Source organism: Periplaneta americana, chromosome 2, assembly GCF_040183065.1.
Source record: "Periplaneta americana isolate PAMFEO1 chromosome 2, P.americana_PAMFEO1_priV1, whole genome shotgun sequence".
Taxonomy (NCBI): Eukaryota; Metazoa; Arthropoda; class Insecta; order Blattodea; family Blattidae; genus Periplaneta; species Periplaneta americana.
Window position 1 is genome coordinate 105,400,411 of NC_091118.1, and position 18,143 is coordinate 105,418,553.

An 18,143-nucleotide genomic window follows, 5' to 3' on the forward strand; every position below is an offset into this window, starting at 1 on the left:
ATTTTCATCCGTAATATGTCCAGACCGATAGTTAATTTTATTACCTCCAACCCCTCCTCCCGCCCTCTAACGTTTTGAAGCAAGTGTATATTATGACATCGTATCCAATTTCACTATATTGCAAACGGACGTAAACTGTCAATTATGCAAGGAATTGTGGGACTGTTTTAATATATCCTGTGACCTCTGCGTCCATTCCTATTTTGAAAGTCACATAAAATGGAATATTCCCAAACCCATCAATCAGATTAATACGTTCATCGTGCTGGGATTATTACTATTTTTGTTACAAGGACACATGCCATACTACAGAGAGGAATTTCAAGAATTATCTGACGCAGACAAGATCAAACCTCAGGAAAATTCTGCGAAATTCGTGAATAAAAATTATCCAAATCTGTTCTGTTTTTCCTACCATTCTCATGAAAATATTTCTCTTTTACTTTTCTATTATATGAAATGTGCGGGGAAAGTATTATTGTGATGCTACAAAAATTGATTTTGAGATTTTCGCCGAAATGCACCTTTCTAGCACCTATGATACCGGAAAAGTCAATTGTAGAAGTCACATATATACTGGGAGTTAAAAAAAAAGTATCCAATATTTTAGGAGGTGATAGTAGGGCCTATGCATCAAAACAAGAAAAGAAAAGTCTAATAAACATGGGTCCTACGACACATACTTTCTGAGATTTGAACACTTGTTCATAGGAGATGGTCGATGTGATGTCCATTCGTGACAATGCATTTTTCTGCCCTACAATACAGCAGACTACCAGATAATCATGCCGTAGTTGACACCCCTGGCATGGAATACTGATACGTCGCAAGGAATGCTGAAAACAAAAGTCTGGTTGCGATATGAGCGGGGTTCAGCAGAGATGGTGTTGTGAATTTTGGTAATCAGCATGTGTAGGCTGATGAAAACCCCCGTGCAGTTGAAGAAACAAGGCATAAGCACCGATTCTCAATCAACTTATGGGCAGGCGTTCTTGGTGATAGATTAATAAGACCATACGTGCTACCACAGAGATTAACTGGAGATCGTTATCAGGACTTTCTTATTAACGTATGAAAACAAATTTCAAGGAGTGCGTGACTCCTTATGCCGAAGGGCAGAGGAATGCATTGCCATGAATGGACGTCACATTGAGCACCTCCTATGAACAAGTGTTCAGATCTCAGAAAGTACTGTATGTGTTGTAGGACCCATGTTTATTAGACATTATTTTCTTGTTTTGATGCAGACTAGCATCTCCTAAAGTATTGAGTACTTTTTTGTAACATTCTGTATAGCTGTTTCGTATAAACTATTGAACGGATCATGATTATTTTCGGCATATACAGCATATTTGTACATGGAATGATGGACGTGAAATTTAATAATTTTTCCAAAAAGCGTTAATGGTTTTCTAATCTGTTGCAGTGATTTATTTTTTGTAATTTTTCTTTTTATGTACGGCTAAATGATAAATGAAATTATGTACCCTAGGCATGTTCCCATGCATTTTCATGCTAGTTATTTCCATAGTAATATCACCAGTCTAGAACTCGAAATTCTTCTCAAAACTAACGTAATCTAATCCGTTGCATAAATTGTACAAGAAACATATTCAGTTTACTCTAAAAATTAATTACTTCATACATTATTATTTGTTAAAATTAATAATTCTAAAGATGAAAGTTTTGGAAATATGGATATCTAACAACAACCTAGCCGTTATGGAAAAAGAATTAAGTGAAAAAGACTATACCAAACTAATAAAATTGAATATTAAGAAATCGGGAAGACACACAGTTAAGTGTTAAAAGCATATCGTAGAGCTAGAATTCGTTTCTTGCCGCAAACGACAGGATAACGGAACTTGGATCGCCTTTTGTATTGAAGGATCAATAATACCGAAGCGGATGAAAAAGGGAATAGATCTGGCTTCTTTTCGAAATAAACAGTGACTTCAGCCCAAAATATACACTCGAAAATGCAGTACCAGCAAGGTATTTTAAGCATGAAGTATGCATAGATTCAACTGCTAATGTGCACATAACATTATTCGGTGTCATTTTTTCATCGTGTAAGCGTAATACAGACCTACACACATACGAGTATATACAGCGCCCTCATAGCGAGATTATCTCTGATTGAGGTTATGGCTGATATATACATATATTATCAGGCAGTACATCTCACTTGACGATATGTGTCGCAGGAAAAACAATTTGTTTATATGCATCTGAATTCTGATTAGTGTAATATGTAGCTAATCGAAGATATATTCAATGGAAGGGGAAAGGAACTGGGCATCCTACCATATTATCTCCTGGCCTAATTGTATCTTATGTTCAATTCTTCTATCGCTATCTTTTACTTTTGTTTTCACAAGTTTTAGAGATTCGAAACATGAATTATTACCGAAGGCAGGATTCGAGATTTTATAGGTACTTTCTGTTTTAAAGTAGTTTTAACTAGAACGTTCTAGAATTACATAGAATCGGAGTTCCAAATTAAAGAGTGCGAATGTAAGAACTGGAGATCAAACCCTCACAGGAAGTCTCAATATTCATAGAACCCATTACACTATCTGAGAGCCATGAACTATCTTGAGAGATCCGCTTATTAGAAATGACTGTTTCTTTCCTCAAGCGCATCGTACGAATCAGTTACATTAATCAGTCCACCCGTCTATGTTTATTTATTATTTTCGCTGTTTTCAATGATAAAACTAAAATACAAGCTCTGCGAATTGGAGAATTTCAACGACGAAAAGGGTCCACTCCTAGTTGCGTCCCGCGTGATGCCTGAAACAATTTATTAACGACTTAAGTCAGACACTCTGTATAGGTCTGTAAGTGATGAATATAGGCCCATTTTCTCCTAAAACTCCAGATTTACAAGAAATATGTTAATCTTTCTTCATAATTTCCCGACATTGACTGACTTTGATAGTTATTAAGTGTGATTTGTTCAAATGGAGTAATAAATAAAATGAGGGCCATGAATGTTGAACAGTGGGGGGAAAAAATGAAAGTATTAACTATATTGGTACAGAATATTCGTAACTGTAGCCTACATGCTTCCGCCACAAACAAGTCCAATTACCATGGAAACTATTCCGGCCGGCTGTGAAACACCAGAAAGCAAAAAGTCTTGGTGTTATTTCATTAAAATAGAGCCAGTCGTGCGGGGTTGCAGTTGCGCCCCAGCCATACTATTTCAGTAAAGTGGTCGCACGTTTCCACCATCTTTCAACCAGAGGTCTAACTTCTTATTTGTAACCCACACATTTTTTCTTCTGCAGGTGTTAAGGGTTTCTAGAGAGCGACCACATGTTTTAACTGCTGTGGGGTGGGCCTGACCTTAAGACAAACGGATATTTCGTGCTCGTGTGGTCTATGCCCCCACCATCTTCAGTGTTATGGGAACTCCGAATTGCGGTCGCAATAATATTGCGCTGTAACGCCATGTTTAGCCGTTTTTTTAGTTGCTCCTTGTTTCTGGGGTTATATGTGCGGCGGTTGAGTCGTGTATCTCTGTCATTGCGTTTATTAAAACCAGAAGCTGTTACAGGGAATTCCGTATATTTTACAGGGGAAGGTGGTTTCTGCTTTTTTATATTTTTTATTGCGACACTGCGAGACTATAGGGCAGTTGGAATTGCCATGACTTCTATCACCGTGTTCTTCCTTTGTATGTGTACAATATTTTACACTGATATGTGTGTAGCAACTAGAACTGATACGAACGTCTAGGAAATAAAACAACAGACATTAAAAATTTTATAACTTGAAAAGAATTTTTCTGCATTTTAAAATGAATACGAACAAGTACACAAATTGTATATTTCATCTAACACAGTGGTATGTAGTATTCTTCCAACCAGAGCAATTCAAGCTAATGTGTTGCACAAAAAATTATTTTCGAGATTTTTATGGATGTAAAAGATTTAGGAAGAAGATGTGAGAAACAAACTTGACTAACAGGTCTAAAGAATAATATTGAAAATGTTATTATGCAATATAATAAATACACCTTTAAGACCTTAAAATAAAATGAATAATTAAATATTATTCCATAATAAACTTTAAGAAAACGAGCTCAGGGAAAACCAAAAGAAAGATTATAAACATTCTTAGCAGCAACGATGTTTGCTAACAGTTGAATAAGAAGAGAAGGGGAGGAAGAAAAAAAGGAAAATTAGGGAAGAAAGAAAACTTTGCACAAATATTTCTAACAATTAAAATGTTAGAAGAAGAAAGAAGAATGGAATAACAATGTAGAGGAAATGAAAAAAAAAAAACTGAAAAAGTTAAATAACAAGTGATTACGTAGGGGAGAAAAATGGGAATAGGAAATAGAAGGAAAGAAAGATTAGGAATGGAAGAAAGAAAAAGAATGAAAATAGTGAAGAGGGGATGAAGAGTGGGCAGAAGGAGAGAAAATTATCATCTTTTTTTTCTTCTTGCATGCTATCATTACGTTCACTGCAACTTTCTTCTGGATTATTTAATGCATCAACTGAAAATATTTACATGGAGTAATAACGCTATATTACTTTTAAAAAATACAAAATGTGCATTAACATGAATCACTCTTAATAACTGTTTTAAGTAAAGAAATAATTCATTGTGCACTTCAATTCAGAAACTGTTGTTTAGTTTAAGGATATGCGTTACTCAGTTTTAAAATTCTTACTATTTGTATCCGATTTTAAAGACATTTTTATCACTAATTCCGTGCATTAAGACTAGACTATATTGATATTTTCAGTTGTTTTGGTTTGTAAATTTGCTCTATAAAAATAAGTATAAAAATATATATCTTGCCAATAAATCGGATTACAGATAAATGAATAAAGATTTGTTGTAGTTTCTTGGCCTAACATGTATATGTGTATGTATATATATATATATATATATATATATATATATATATATATATATTAGTCTCTTAAGGTCGAGCATAAAAATTATACACATTTCCCTACAATAGGGTACAGTGTTTAAAATGTGTGGTAAAAACGTCATTGTATTATCATATTTAGTTCTTTCAGTTTTTGAGAAATATGATTTCCCAGACTGGAAAATGTAAAATAAAAAATCACATTCGGAAAACTGTATTTCAAGGAAACTAACTACCTGATACTCAGGTTAGCTTATGGCCCTTCAAAAGTATTAATATTGAGGTCACCTACAACTAAACTTTGCACAAATATTTCTCACAGACTATATGACTTTTGCGGAAAAATTAAAAAATGCAAAAATTGAAATGTTTCAAGAGAAATCAGTAGCGTATATCCTTAAATTCCAGAAAGTTAAAATAAAATGTGTTAGATTGTGAGGAAATATAACGTTAAATATATTTTTATTGTGTATTTCCATTTTACTTGCCAGAATTTTGTAATTTTCTCATACCAACTTAATAATTAAAAAGCTACCAATCTTACTATACAGTACAAGTTCTTGAGTTCGCTGCGTGACTTGGATCATTAGTCTGTAATTCAGGCGTTCCGGTTTGGATTTACAGTCCCTGGGATTTTTCAAAGTGACACTTGTGTCGACCAAGTTAGCAGATGGGATTTTTCTTTTGTTCTCTCGTTTTCGGATGGTTGGCATTAACATTAGACTGGTGCATCCCCAACGCATTATAATATTTATAACACTTTCTGTTTGCCTACTGTTCGGCGGTGAGACGTAAGATGACTTCTGTTCTAGAGGCATTTATAGAATCATATGCAGCGAAGTTTTACAAAGTCATCAGGTATAGATGAGATTGCGTCTACTGTAACTGGAGGTAAGAGCAATGGTTGACTATGATGGACGTAGCAGTAAGGGTTCATCAGAAAAATGGTAAAATAACATCCACGTTAATACAACGATGTACTCCTAGTTTCTGTCTTCTCCCCATTCAACTGCTATCCCGGGAATCTATAACACAATAAATTAATCGACGTGTAGCTGTTGCGTGAAAATAATAATAATAATAATAATAATAATAATAATAATAATAATAATAATAATAATAATAATAATAATAATAACATAACTTTTTGCTGGGATTTGGCCGTTTTTATTTCGCACAATGTACATTTAAATAAAATCAGGAAGAAAACTATTAGAACCAATTTGGAATGAGTAAACATTTTCTAGCCACAGGCGTAACTCAGGCGGCAGCGTATTTGCCTGCTGTTCTGGATTTGCGCTAGGATGTATGTTCCATTTTCACTTCAGCTGATTACCCAGTTGGGTATTTCTCCGACGTTTGCCCGAACTGTAAGCCGAATGTTAGGCAGTTCATCTCTTAAAATACTGTCTCTCTGTCAGGAATTCTATCGACGCTAAATAAACTAGTAGATGACACAGCGTCGCCAAATAAATTATTAAAAGTAACGTCTTCTGAAATTTCTGTACTTTAGCTTGAAACATTGTAATATGAGTTAAAAATAAATTTCTTATAGTTCACATGTGTATTCCTTTTATGAAGTTACAGTACTTGGAAAATATTTACATAGAGCTTGCGAACAAGATAGTCTTTTATTAGGATAAAGTTGCCTAATTCCGTGATATCCCTAATCTCGTGATACATTTTTAAAATTGAATCTCAGTCGAAGCTTTGACGTTCGACCATAGCGTCAGACATCTTTCTCGAAAGAGTACGTCTTTCGCCTACTTTTGAGACATCGAACTTCCTAGCAAGATACCAAATCCTGGGACATTTAGTTAAAAAAAGTATCACGGAATTAGGGGTATCACGGAATTAGGCAACTTTACTATATCTCTGTCGGTGAGTGACCGGTAATTTTCGAATGGCTTATTTTAATCTTAGGCTTCAAAGCATTAAAATCTTTGCAAACTACTGTTACCTCTCTTCTCCTCTACCTCAAAGTGTGACGTTGCACATAAGTAGAGATATAATAAATACGACATCTGTATTTCCAACTATTTAAAAAAAACTGGAGCATTAATTGTCGAATAACTGGATCAAAAATCCGTGTTCAAATCCCAGAAATTTCAAGTGGATTTCTTGGTGAACAAAGACAGAGGTCTATTAGGAAAAGTTTAATTATCATCATTCTTCATCATTCATACTTGACGTAGATCCATTGCTCATGAGTCATGCACTAGGCGTAACACCTGAGACAGCAAAATAACTTAAAATCGCGGCTTATCGGTCGTAGATGGAATCATCTGTAGTGAGTTGAAAAGAATCAGAGTTCCCTCCTTAGCAGTGAAAAAAATGCAAGATTTGGAGGAATGACTACACAGATGAAGAGATGGTCAGACAGGTAACATTGCAAAATTCATTATTTTGGCATCAGTCTGTAGTGAAAGCGCTTATTTCATTAGGAGCATGTCCAAATTCATGTTATAGCAGGATAATAAATAATTCAAACCACATTGAATTTTAGTGTGAAAAACCTAATTCAGTGCAGGATAAGAATTCTGAACGAATCTTGAAAATGAACAAAAACTTATATTTTTCAATATAATAAAAACAAGAGCAACTGCGCTCTATCGGTAAATATGTTTATGGAATTCATCCTGTTATGAAAATAGTACCGGTACATATATCAGTTGCTATTTGCAATACTTTCTGTAATTATAATATTGCATAATGAGAAATAAACACAACAGATTTATATGGATTCTTTTATTACCTATAACCTTACCGCGATTTTACTGTGAAATGAAAACATAAAATATCAATTAATTACCCCGTCTCTCAAAGCGGGACAAATGCCGTTGCACGTGCTTGACTGTAAGAGAGACAAGCTTAACAGATAGAAAGAGAGGGAAGAAAACGTGGATAATTGGAGGAAATGCAGAGAACAAGTATTTTCATTAAAGGTAAAAAGAAAGAACTAAAAGACTGCTTTGGGCCCTGAAGCATGGTTGGTTGCTAGTTCAGTTATTAGCCGCATGTAGCGCCGGTGTCGCCACAGGCGTACATGCGCCCACATTACTCGCTTCAAAGACATTACTTTGTTCAGTGGCTTGTTCCTTTCCCCCGGTGATTTTTCTAACGCAGTGTTCTCTGCTTCTGTTGTTATCATTTTGCGTGTTCGAACTTTTGACCTTCTGTTTTTTCCTCCCTCCCGGATAATCTCTCTTAGCACACTGGGAATTTCATCGAAGTATCATTATTATTGTTCATTTTAAAATTATGCTGAAGCTTTGTTTTGTTTTAAATTTGAAACTTGAAATATACCTACCTAAACTTAAACGTGCAAGCCTGTAGGGAAAATTAAGATTATTCAGTCATCAATTTCGTAGGGTATTTTGGAACTAAAAATATTTGAAAACGAAATGAACCATGTTACAAACCTTACTATATTTTACTTTCTCTCTACACATTGTACAGAGAATAAAATATGTACACAGTCATTTCTTCTGTTGAGGTAACAATATATTTCGGCCAAAGGAAATAATATATTTGTAAATTTGTATTGAATCATTCGATAAGTTCGCTCCCCCCTTCCCCAACTTCATGTCTCGCGGATATTTTTATTTTATTTAATTATATTTGAAAGTATGTAAATAAGTCCATTACATCACATTCTTCTCATAAATAAATTACTTGAACAAAAAAATAATACATCAACAATACAATGCTTACAGCAGACTTTGTAATAAAACTGAACAAGAAGAAATCAAAATGTAATGACAGAGGAAAGTAGCTACTTCCCTGAATAATTGTTTGTTAAATGCGTCATCTGTTCCCGAAAATAAATCAATACTATTCAAGCAATCTAATATGTTAAAAGGAGACTGCATTTTAATTTGAGATAAATTCTACAGGATTGTTTCCGATCTCTGATAACGAATTTGAATGACATGTGCGTCGGGAGATACACGACAGATGAACTGTGGCGCGAGGTGACAGACCAGTATGAGTAATTTCAGAATCAGAGTACACGGCGACTCACAGCAGAAATTCCCAAGAAAAAATCGAGCCTTTTTGGGAGGGGTACATCACGACCCTTTACAATGTCAAGCACAGTTAAGTGAAAATAAAGAAGCCTGCAATAAACGAGGTGTCGTTATGTCCAAGAAAGGCATCTTCTGTGTACTTAATAAGATTGGTAAAGGTCGAATGGAATTAATTTGTATCATCTCGTGGGATGCTGCGACTTTTGACGGGGGGGAGGGGGTGGATTTGCTTGCTTTTTCCACTCTGGAATTAATCATATCCGAGCTTTGCCAGCCTTATTAGGTACACACAAGATGCCTTTCTTGGAAATAACGAAACCACGTTTTTTTCAGGCTCCTAGGATTTTCACGTAACTGTACTTGGCATCGGAAAGAGTTATGTACCCCTCCCAAAAAGGCTCGATTTTCTTGGGCATTGCTACTGTGATACACCGTGCACTCTGATTATGAAATCACTCACTACTGGTCTGTCACCTCTCACCGCAATTCAGCTGTCAGTGTGATTCCTGACGCACATGACGTTATTCGAATTCGTTATCAGAGACCGGAAACAACCCTGCATTCGTATGACTGGTAGCTCTTGATCATTGAATTTGGAAAAGTAGATTTTTGGTTGATTTCACGTATGGTACATAGGAAGTAATTTCAAAATATCTGATAAATCTATCTTATTTGTCACGATTTTCCTTAAGAAGAGAATTATATGTGCTGATCTTCTATGATAAAGGGATTGTATAGTGAACGCTGGTTTTAGCAATATCCATGACGTCTGGATTGGACGTGGAATTTTGTGCAATTAAAAATAAGATATCTAAGGAATTTATTTTGAATAATTTCAATTTCAACTGTTTTTTTAACTGAGTCCCAAATTATTGATGCATAGACCTAGTTTAATTTACTCCTGATAAAACTATTTTTATTGCTTTATTTATTCTTCCTTGGTTATTTTACGACGCTTCAGCAACTGCTGTGACTATATAGGGTCTGAATGCGATTAAGATGATAATGTCAGCGAAATGAGTCCATCCAGAGTCCATCGCCGAAAGTTATCCAGCATTTGCTCTTAATGGGTTGAAGGAAAACCTCGGAAAACCTCAACCAAGTAATTTGTCCCAATCAGGATTTGAACCGAGGTCTGCTCGTTCCACGGACAGGAATGCTAACCGTTACTCCACAGCGGTGGACTGACCAAACGTATGTAATACACGCGATGTCTGCATAAAACATTAATCAAACCTATAAATTCCAACCGATTGTGTTAATCATTTCAGAAAGTGTTAAATTCGTGTCTCTACACGGTGGCACAGATAAAAGTGGCCCGTGTAAGTATAGAGTAAATACAGAAGCAAAATGTTGTGAAGGACTCGCCTCTTATACTCGTAGATGTGAAAGTGACTCCCTGATGCCAGATAAACCCGGCCTCAATTTCTGATGTGCGAACTGAAGGAACTCTTTCTGTTTTCCCATTTTGCATAGATCCCGTAGCACGCCACTTTTAACCAAACTCTGTGTCTGAAAATTTCGTGGGTTTCCTTAATCGAACTTGTTCTCACATACGCTTCCATAATTTCCACTCTTTCTTGTATCGAGTAAGTCATTTTGCAGAATGTGAAAAGACAAGTGTAATAATGTGACTGATGAAATACTGGCAGGAAGAATGCCAACAATCGATTATTGTATAAAATTATCCATTGTTGTGGCTGTTTACTCATTTCGTTATGATACGAAACGATACGATACGATATGATACGATAATAGAATTTCAAGCAGTCAAAATATCGTATTCGCAATCAAACGGGAGGCGACCTACTTTTATCTGCGCCATCCAGTAGAATGATGACTGATGAATTGGTGAAAAATTTTGAGTTCCTTATGACTAATCTAACTGATTTAAAAAACCAATTAGCACTTAATGTCATATACGATTTAGAACTTATCATAGGCTTAATACCATAATTATATTGCGAAGAAATTCTTAGGCCCCTAAATTGTTTTTACCGATTCTAATGTGCATCATTCGTAAAGCAGTACCTATACAGTTCTTTCACTTTTTTCCGTGAATAACTTATAATTTTAGTCTTCTTCGCATTAAACAAAATAAAATTTTCTCTACACTAATGTAGGCCTAAGAGTTCAGGACTATCAGCCTGATATCGCACTCGGTGAAGATTCTCTCGCGAATAGCCTACTGAATCGACGTTTATATTCTAAGATGGAAGAACAGACTTGGAAGAAGAACAATTTGGCTTCAGGAAGGGAAAAGGTACGAGACATGCAATTGGACTGCTACGAACAATCGACGAAAGACACCTAGAGAAGTATAAATAAGTGTATATACCATTTGTCGCCCTAGAAAAGGCCTTTGACAGAGTGGAGTGATATAAACTGGTGGGAATCCTAAAGAAAATTGGTCTGGATTGGAAAGAGAGAAGATTGTTCAGTAATCATTTTATGAAACGAGTCAAAGTAGGGATAGGAGAAGAAATGTCTGAAGACAGTGAAATTGGGAGACGAGTATGTCAAGGATGCCCTTTATCACCTACTCGGTTAAACATCTACTTGGAGAATTTAGTGAAGAACTTTTTCAGAACATGGGAGGAGCGATAGTAGGACGAAGAAGAATAAAGTGCATAAAATTTGCTGATGATATGACGTTGTTAGCAGAAGAGGAGATGATACTAACGGATATGGTACTGGAGCTCAATGAGCTGTGAGCAGTTTGGGATGAAGTGTAAATGAGGCAATAGAGCAAATGGACAACTTCAAATATTTGGGGTGTACTATAAGCAGTAACATGAGCTGCTGCCAGGAAGTCAAAAGGAGGATAGCAATGGGCAAGGAAGCTTTTAATAGAAAAAGGAGTATCTTCAGCGGACCTCTGGGAAAAGAACTAAGGAAGAGACTAATAAAGTGCTTTGTATGGAGTGTGGTATTGTATACTGTAAAAACATAAAGATTACGACGAAATGAATAGAAGAATTTTAAATGTGGATATGGAGAAGAATGGAACGTGTGAAGTGGACAGACAGAATAAGAAATGAAAGTGTGTTGGAAAAAGTGGATGAAGAAAGAATGATGCTGAAACTGATCAGGAAGAGGAAAAGGAATTGGTTGGGTCACTGGTTGAGAAGAAACTGCCTACTGAAGGATGCATTGGAAGGAATGGTGAACGGAAGAAGAGTTCGGGGCAGAAGAAGATACCAGATGATAGAGGACATTAAGATAATATATGGATCATATGCGGAGTCAAAGAGGAAGGCAGAAAATACAAAATATTTTAGAACGCTGGGTTTGCAGTGAAAGACCTGCGTATGGGCAGAACACTTATGTATGTATGTATGTATGTATGTATGTATGTATGTATGTATGTATGTATGTATGTATGTATGTATGTATGTATGTATGTTTAGTAATGCTTGTTTCCAAATTAGTACTGTTTTCATGTTAATAAGTTAAGTTAAATTATTGCATGTATAAATTGTAATCTGGATTTCAATGTTCTCCTTGTTTGTCAGGCAGATATTTTCCTTTCTTTATGTGAAATTACAAATATTTTTATATAGTTTTTATGTGGTTTTTGTTTTTTGCAAATTTATTTTGATATAAATAAAAATTGGAAACAAAAAGACAAATAAAATAAAGGAAAGAAATAATTATTTTCAGAAATAATTTCTTGTAGTTAGATCTATTTGATTTTATATATATCATGTAAGTTTATTTTCATGAAAATAAAAGTTATAAACAAACAAGAGACCTAAACAAATAAAACTAGAGAGAAATAAATAAAAAATATATTCCGAAACGAATATAGAGCTCAAAAACACTTATTTTGCCTATTGCGTCATTTTTACGTACCAACAACAATACAGTACTACTCAATGACAATAGAATTCTTGGGTTAAAAACTCGAGAACCACTGGGAGGCCAGTTTATGACTCTGTTGTTAGCTTGGGCATTTTCAACGTCTTGGTACAATTCTGTGATTGTTTCTTCCGTCTTAAAATGTATTTCGATTAAATTTCGATGCTTTGGAATTTTTGATACACGACATATAAATATTATTAGTTCCAGGCAATGATCTCGCAAAGAACTAATGCCACAGAGATCAGTGTATGAAAGATCATGGAGCAGCGACAACAATTGAGGCGCTGACATGGGAAAGGTAGTAACTGCCAAAAACAAAATTTTTCAGGGGAAGCAAAAAACAAATTTATGAACACTTTCTCACTTACATTATTACAGAAACTGCTTTAAATGAAAGGCATACACTCATGTTTGTGTTACATATGAAATTTGAAAAGTCTGGCACAGATTTATCTGTGAAATCCTATTTTCTGAAAATACAACATTGAAATCACTCCTTAGCCAAACTGAGAATTAACGTTATTTATACATTATGCACAAATTTTTCGGTAAATGCATGATACTTTTCATCGAGGAAGTCTAACATAGATAACAAGTCTCTCTTTTTGGCATCAGGGACGACTGGTCTTCTTTCAAGGCGTTGCAAGCACTGCAAGTTAGTGATTGACGTTAATGACTGTCCTTTCTTAAAAATCCTGTGCTCTGTCCATATTTCAAGGCCATTAAATGACTGTCTTGTTTTTATTAGAGGAAAATCAGCTCTTGAGAGTCTAATCCAGTTGAGGGTGCTGATTTTGATAGGAGTTGTATTCAAAAACTCGTCACATTCTGCAGAAAAGTCGAAGAAATCCTCATCCTTTATTATTATTACATTATTAGGCTTTTTTTCCTTTCTCTATGATGCCAAATTCCCTATCACATGGCATGTAGGAATGTTTTGAAACCAGGAATTTCAAGTCCACTGAATCAAAATGTTTCTTGGCAATAATGTAAATCAGGACCATTAGAATCATCCGATTCTTATTCTGCCCTGCACAGTTATCAGCCCATATTTGTCTAGATACACTCTGATGTTGTAAAAGGAGTTACTACCTTCTCCGCGCCAACAGCTGTGCACATAAAACTTACAACATCTAGTGACTATGTTTCCAACTTCGTCTCATTACATACAGACATACTACCTTCTCTGTGCCATTGGCATGGCCATTTACTACCTTCTCAATGAAAAACCTAAAAATTCGAATTTTTGGCAGTTACGACCTTTCCCATGTCAATGCCTCAATTATGCACTAATTTAATTCCTTTGCACAAAATTATTAAAATATTCAATCTATTTATCTGGGATACTGTGTAGATCTACAGTTTGTCAAAAGTTCCCTTGAATGCTCTGAAACTTCAGGATGCCATCAGGAGCACATTTTGATAACTGTTTCTCATAATTTGTATGAAGATTTGATTAACATTCTATACTCTAGTGAATCCATTACGACAGATATTTACTATGACTAAGATATAATGATTACTTATAATTCATTCATTCATACTTTCTGCCCAAGTTCCAGTCCTTCACTGCAAATCCATCATTTTTCAATATTTCTTCTTTTCCTCCTTCTCCTTCTTCGTCTTCGCATACTATTGTGTCTATCGTGTGATATCTTCTTCTTCACTGAACTTACTTTTCTCCCGTTCACCATTCATTCTAGTATCATAGAGAGGAAAATTGCATTTCTGACATGATTTTACAGTTTTATTGCCACAAACCTTGCATTGCCGTCTTTGTTGTTGGACTATAATTAGGAGCCCACAGTGATCCTTCCTCTGGTGTGCTTTGATGGTATCGAGGGAACGAACTGGTCCTCCTCCTTTTAGAGAAGTGTCATATTTTAGAAGTATGGCTTGCGTTACTTCGCGGCGGAAGGCTAGTGCATCCAAAGACTTTCCATATAATCGACTGAAAAGCCAAGCACACATCTAAGAACCATAGAAGTATTGGTATATACCGCTTTTTTCACGTAGATCAGAAATATCTACTCCACCCATATTGTAATTATATTTATGGAAAACTCAGGCTGACGAATTTTTTCTTCTTCTTTCTTCTTGCAAAGGGGTTACTCCATGTTGGTTAGACATGATTCTTACGTTCATTTCTTTCTCGCTTTATTCTACGTGTTGGTGATGGAGAATTCTCGATTTCATTGCTGATGAGATCAGAATATTTTCTAATATCGGTGCCCCCTTCCTCAGTATAAGGTTGATCAATGAACACATCTTCGATGTCTGGTACCTCCATCACTAACTCTCGGAGTCCTTATAATCTTCATCTCCAGAATCTGCATCACTGTTCTCTCCGTTAACCTTAGGCAGACCAAGGAATAAATCTGTCTCCGGATTTTGGTCTTTTCTGTTAACGTACCTTCAGTAACGTATATATTATGCAAATCTGGCCAGTTCATCCTGTCCAATTAATAATACTAGACAACAAATTTAAGCTTTGTTTCTGTCCTTTAGATAAAACTATGTAATTTTAACTAAATGAGAGGTGCCGAGTTCATTTCTGAAAACCGAAGTTTTCTAACGCATACCATTTTTATGGTATACGTATTTCACTTTACACAAATTTGTTATAATAGCACATAAAGCAATCTTTGTTTGGCCAAAATTCACAAAATTAAAATGTATTTTTTTATCTCTTACGTTTGTAGACAGCTTCTGCAATCTCTCTGATGAGTGACCAGCAACATTCAGCCAGCAGCCAACATACTTGCATTCCATCTTCCACTGAAGCGCTTTTCGAAGGTAGATTTTTCTTGATGAAACCTCTCCCCATGTTCATCGCTTATAGCACCAAGGTTTTTTTTTTTGGAAAGAAGTCCAAGTCAAAGTTGTCAAAAAAGTGTACTTTCAGTGACATGCTGCATTCCATAAGATGAAAGTAATGTAACATTTTACTAACATTAAATAACTTTTTATTTTGGAGAAACAGTATGTGCTGGACAAAAACTAACTGTAGATTCGTTTTTGCGACCACAAAATACATCGAATACACATATTTTAATAAAAAGAACAAATTTCATGTTGTACAGTGTAATAGGCCTGTATTAGATTATAGAATCTTTTTGCTGTACTTTTACAAATATAAATATGAAACCAGTCGAAATGAAATAAAAATTTAAGATGTAATATATTCTAATAAAATTCTCTTTTCTTGGAAAGGAGTGTAACATTATAAACAATTAAATGTGAATTATTGTTCTGTTCCTGGCCATGTGATCGTTACTTGTGAAGTTGTATAAAGTACATCAGGGGAGATATAAGTACATTACTTTAAGAAAAATGTTGTGTTTAACTACACATATTTAATTCATACTAGGCTATTAAATGCCGACGAAATTGTGATCTTATCTTATTTGGAAGATGATTTAAAAGAGTATGATTCTCATTTGAACAATAATTTGAATGATTTTAGTAAGAATGTTCGGTCCTCAAAGCATGGCGCTGTTAGATCAACAACATATTAATTAAAACGGCGGTACAGAATACAATATTACAACAAATGAATGGATTTAACCATCTAGGATATAAATATTATATAAAGAGGAAAAGATTTCCAAACGAAACTAAATAAATAAAAAATACTAGCCATACCAAATAATATTTTCAAACTTAATCAGATTCAAATTAGAATAGGACTTAAACGATATAACGATTTAACCAGCTTCAGTTTTGCTGTACATTAACCAAATTTGGACAGTTAGGAAAACGAGGTTGAACAAGATTAAATACTGCAGAGATGAATATTTAGTAAAAAATAAAAAAAACAGTGAAACACGCTAGTTTAGACCACGAAATAAATTTTAAAAAAGTTACAAGCAATTAAAAACTATAGTTATTTTATAAATACCAGAAATTACAAGCAATACTGGAAAGAACATGGTGCAAAGGACGAATTACAACAACGTTTAATTAAAGACCAAGAGTAAAGATAAGAGAGTATCCGATCAAAAATTGTAATTGAAGATAATATTGTAGAACAAGTTACAGAATTTAAATACTTAAGATGCAATATATCATACCAAAAAAAGTCTGATCAAATTAAAAAAAATGGAAGTATTTAATCTTCTTAATGGCACTATAAAAAGGTGTTTGAAAAATAAAGCAAGAAAAGATACAATATTAAAGTTTTATAAAGTAATGTCAGTGCCAAAACTATTGTATGGGAGCGAAACTTGGATCATGACAGAGAAAAATAAAAGCAAACTTGAAGCAAATGAAATGAGATTTCTAAGAGCAGTTGCTAGCTATAAGAAAATATACCATAAAAGAAGTGAAGATATAAGAAAGGAATTAGATATATATAATCTGAATGATAAAACTAAAGAGTATAAAAAATAAATAGGGAAAAGAAATATAGGAAAACCCAAAAAAAAAACGGTGGCATGAACAAGATATGTAGATTGCTACAGACAATAATGTCTAACGCGTGAAGGAAGAAGAAGAAAAAGAGTAAAGATAAAACTAGGAAAACATTAGACGAATTCATTATGTCTACCGAAACGGATCACCGGGTCTAGAATCGTGAAGGATGATGATATTGAGAATGATGAGACTTGACCAGACATACATACGTTCGAAATGGAAGGACTTAAACGATACAGTGACTTAATCAGCTTTAGTTTTGCTGTACTTTAGCCAAATTTGGACTGTTAGGAAACGAAGTTTAATAAGATTAAATACTGCAGAGATGAGCATTTAAGTAGTAAAAAAAAAATAAATAAAACAGTGAAACAAGCTAGTTTAGACCACGAAATAAATTTTAAAAAGTTACAAGCAATTAAAAACTATATTGAGATCGAATGATGGTAGAAATATTGATGAAGGAAAATTTTTACTGACAGAGACTGTTCACTTAATTATACATTTATGGTCCAATTTAGTATTATAAATGATTGAAAAGGATATGTTTTGCATTGTTTTAACACTTTTAGTTTAAAATAATTACAAGCTAAATAATAAAAAAAATATTAATTGCGTAATGCGGATTACTGATTACCCTTTTAATGGATTATGCGTTCTATATAGACGAAGAATGATAGGACACTAAATTAAAGTGTGTGGTACAAAAATGTAATTATTCTATTAGATTTGCAAGTGCCATACCGAGGGAAAAAATCGAAATGTTTTATAATTTAAATGGCTGTTTCAGCGTACTCCATCAGCATTTACATATGTGCATCTTTGAATTATTGTACAGACTTTAACCCTTAAATTCGCAAAGTACTCTATAGGATATAACAGGTTAATAGTCTATATGGTATAATTTTAATAGAATAACAGAAAAAAAAATTGGTAGGAAA